Genomic DNA, 4,917 nt, shown 5'->3' with positions numbered 1-4,917 from the left:
AAATAACAACTCACACGTCTCGATTTCAAGAATATACAATGTTATTGTCTCACTAATCACCCGTGGTAAATCCATGAAGTGATTCAAGTGAGAGTGGGTTTAATCCAATACTTTAATCTTACCAAAGCACTCATGAACTCTGCAACAAACTTGTGCTATGTCTAAACACTTTAGACAATTTGCAGACAGATTCATGACAGTCTTCCTTCATACCTACTTCCAACGTATGACCGACTGTGGAGGTTTGAATAACTCAGTTATTCTGGAAGTCAAAACATGCAAAGTGAAACGCAATAATAATATTAATCCTATATGGCCCCAAAACTTTTGAGCGTAAATAAAAACACTTTTATTTAAACACCATATTGATTACTCATTATTCATTGCTTACTGTTTCAGAAAATCAACTTATTACTCGAATTATAACCACAATTGTCCCATGCTCCAAGCATGCACACTTTGGTTTCCTATGGTCCATACTTTTTGAAATAGATCAATTGAAAAACTTTTCCAATGAAACTCATTTCACAATCCCCAATCCTTATTATTAGTATAAGAATACCAAATTCTTGCCACTTTTAGAATATGTCAGATTCTAACATTTTATGCAATGATTCTTTCGTAATGTCATAGCACAAAAGTCACCAAGACCCGGCTAATGAAATTACAAGGTATTCTATCAGAAATTGTTACAAGACAATTCCATAGACGTGAAGTCTCACATTCAAAGTACATTACTTTGAACATCCTTCTCGCATAAAAGTTTCTAATCTAGACATATTTCTTAATATCCAACTCCCATTAATGGAAACATTTCCATATTTTCCATATGACAACTCATTCTTAATAGAATCTTATCTATTCATAATAATGTCAATACAGTCCATCAGTACTATACTTCCAACTACTCACAAGCGACAAATCCTCAGTGAACCTCATATCGTCCTTTGATAGTTGTTTAATTATTTTAGTCAAAACCGATTCTAGTCCTTTTTCCCTCTTAATGCCCTAGGCATTTGGAAAATTTTAGAATGGTTAAATATTACAGCATATGTAATCGATCCTATACCCGAAGCGTATTGGACACGATGCATAATGTCTCACATAAAGACATGATACTTTATCAGTCTTTTGCCATAATATTTTGTTAGCCATGTTCTCACAATTCGAACTATGAAGAGGGATGCCGTAATCATAATCGAATTTTGAGAACGAGCTATGTATCCTTGACTAAATTTTATTAATATTTCTTGATCTAATCTTTTAGATTTTGAAACGAAGTATAATATTCTCTCCCTTAATTATAGCAAAACAACTTTTCAACCCCTACAACTTTGCAAAGTTAATCTTTGTTTTCTATAATTAATATTGCTAACTCGCAATACTTGAAATAATAATCATGCTCCCACTAACACAATGATTATTTCCATACAAGCATAACACTTATGCTCCCACTAGCTTTGACATGTATTCAGAAAACACTTGAACTTCTAGAAAACAATGCTTATTGAATTCCTTAAGTTCATATTTCTAATACCTAATGCTTTGATAAGCCTTTATCTAAGCTTTTTAAGCTCATACACCTTTCCTTAGATAGCTCGCATGTGTGTCTAAACAATTCAGAATTTATGTTACTAAGTCCCAGATGTTCAGACTAATTGCCAAATCTCACAATTCGAACTATGAAGAGGGATGCCATAATCATAATCGAATTTGAGAATACAATTATCACAATTGCTATCTTCTTAAAATCTCTCTTAGTGAAAGCATTTCCTCACAATCATTTTCATGAAGGAGGGAGACCTTATGACACTTAGATTTTAAAGTGTATGTGTTCCTATCCATTTGAATTTGTCATAACAATAATCGTAAGACAATGTTCGTGACAAATCTAACTCATATGGACTGAACTTGTTCAATCTCGATTTCCTACCTCATGGTAGCACGAATGCCCACCATTGCTTCCAGGTCGTTGAGTAGTTCACCCTTTCCTATCAATGTACTTTCCATTGATTAGGGTGCCTTGCCTTTATGCAATCAATTCATAAAACTCATATTGCATAGTTGATTTCATCTGGAATGGCGCAGAAACAAAATTATGTCAACACGATAGGTCGCCAACCTCAAGTCGTGTGCTAGTGATTAACTATCGGTTTATTCTTGATTTGTTCTTGAAACTTTTCAAGACAATTGAGACTCCCACTGACCTCTTGACATATATGATTCTCTTGTCAGGAACCTTTCCTAGACAAAACAAATATTCAAGAGTTAGTGTAGTTCTTATCAAGACAAAACACTTCACATAATTGGTCCTAGTTGGTCTTTGTCTTATCCAAGACAGCACAACTTACCAATTTCAAATGTGCAAGAATAAGAAAGTCTTTTCCAAACTCCACATTTGATGAGTGTTATAAACCTACTTAAGACTTGTCACTCAATTCACAATCTTGGAGTATAACTCTAAGACTTGATATTGGAACGAAGTATGATTGACTTCTTGATTTTAACCATTTCTACAATTCTCGATTCCTCTTCTTAGACATACAAATGCACTAAGACTCACTTGGATGATCAATTGAGATATGGTTCTTAATTATTAAGACTTATCATAAAACACAATAAAAGGTACTCTCCCTTCTTCTTAGAATAGAGAAACTTTTATCTTTCTGCCTACTTGATTCTTCTTATTCGTTCTGCTATTGATTGAAACTCTTTCAATCAACTCAGAATTATACTTAATCTTATAAGTATAACCATATTTACAAAACTTTAGTAAATCATGACGAATATCTTTATCACTCTTGTGGTGGACTTGATCAATGCACAACCTAGTGTACTCGATCTCCTAGTCCTTCTCTTGACACTTTGTCAAAGAATTAGTCTAATTTCCAAATATGAAGTTTCTCATTCATCATGCAACCAAGTTGCATGACTCCAAGTTTCTGTCCAACTGAAACTTGGGCGATGAGAATCTTCCCTTATTTGGCAAATTCTCGACATTTCCACAAATAACATAATTAAGAATCAAATCCATTATTGCTAACAATAGAAACAATCAAACATCAATTTTTCACACACACCATTGCAAGGATAAATAATAAGACAAAATCAAATTTTATTTTATTGTGGAAAAATTTGTCCTTACAATGCAATTCAACTGAAAAACTATGCTATTACATATTTCTTATCAATCTATCCTAACTCTAGAGTAGTAGCTCAAAAATCTGATCCTCGAGTCCATGCGATCGAAATCCATTTCTTCATGATCAGATTCAGCACGCTTCTTCCTTAAGCTTCCTCTCTTTTCTTCGATCCTGCAAAAACATCAAAATGTAATCTTATCACATCATGTATTAAGAATCAAATAATAGGAACTTATAGAGTTAGTTAATAGATTTTACCTGAAGTAGAGCCATACGTCTTGACTCTCCCATCTCTCAGATCTCTTAGGTAAATAGGGCAGCTTCGTCTCCAATGCCCCTTCTCTTGACAATAGAAACAAATGGACTCTTTTGGAATGGCACAAGGAACTATCTCAGAATTTACCTTTTCTGGATTTCCAATGTCACCATTTTCAATGTCCATTGAAGTTTGGGAGTTTGATTCACCAGACAAATTTGCTTGATCAGCACGCCAAATCATTGCTGATTCAGCAGCTATAAGCAAATAGGTCAAATCAATGAGGGTCACGTCATGGTTCATCATATAGTACTCTCTAACGAACTCACTATATGATTCAGGAAGCGACTGAAGAACCCAGTCAATAGCCAACTCACCTGAAATCTCGACACCCAACATCCTTAACCGGTCAATGCGTGACTTTATCTCCAAGACGTGTGCACACACAGGTTTCCCATCTTCGTGTTTACTTGCCAATAGGGCTTGAGTGAGCTTGAACTTTTCAAGCCTTTGAACTTGTGGGTTAGGGAGAATAATTAGAGGAGGTGGAGGAAGTGAAGCATGACTCTCATTTCCTTGATCGTATCGTGGAACGTCATCTTCATTTGGAAAGCTTGTTCCAAGGGACTTGGGAAGACCATTGTAAGATTTAGACATCTACAAAACGGGAGAAAATTCAAGTTAGTTGATAAGAATCCTTGATGTAACACCCAAATGAAACATCAAGGCTAGGATCCAACACAACATTCTACAACCTAGAAAAGGGATGTCATAATCTAGTTGCAGAATATTAGAAGGTAGGTAAATGACGATTTACCAATTCCCACCATGAAAAACAAAAAATGAAGTTTAAGTTTTAAATGAATTGAAACTCCTAGATCTTTTGAGATTCATTGAACTTTTCAATGGCATGTTTAATCTCGATTATGCCCTTAAAATTTGCGACTGGGATACCGAGGATCACAAACAAGGTGTGAATAACCATACGAATCTACGTGATGCACTCAATGATACTATCACCTAATCAATGTGCCGGTTAACCACACACGCTCCATTGATCTATGATAAACATCGAGCCACCCTTCGCCACCAATGTCAATCCCAAATTAGTGTACCAGTTAACCATACACGCTCCACTAACGTTTGACAAGGGTACGAAGTGTAATTCCATGGATTAGCATACAATTTCACATTTTGCCTAAAGTAACTAGAATTTGGGAATTTGTAAAAGCATGTAGTTACTTTGTACTTCATTATACTTATAATGGAAGGTTTCATCCTATCCTACCCGTTCGGCTAACGACCATCCACTAGTCAAGAGTGCGGTGGGTAAGAGTGGATACCCATTCAATCGCCATTTTATAGGCAATTTCCTTAAACACCCCTTATAGACCAGCTTCGTGAATGAGGCATACTAACGGTAAGACTGACTGTTTACTCATAGATATATATAATATTAGACTTTTAATGTCATATATATAGTATACGGTGTATTTTTTACACTTTTAAAATACTAGG

Source organism: Lactuca virosa, chromosome 4 (assembly GCF_052849685.1).
Source record: "Lactuca virosa cultivar CGN04683 chromosome 4, Lactuca_virosa_CGN04683_v6, whole genome shotgun sequence".
NCBI lineage: Eukaryota > Viridiplantae > Streptophyta > Magnoliopsida > Asterales > Asteraceae > Lactuca > Lactuca virosa.
Note: the sequence above shows the minus strand (reverse complement) of the source record.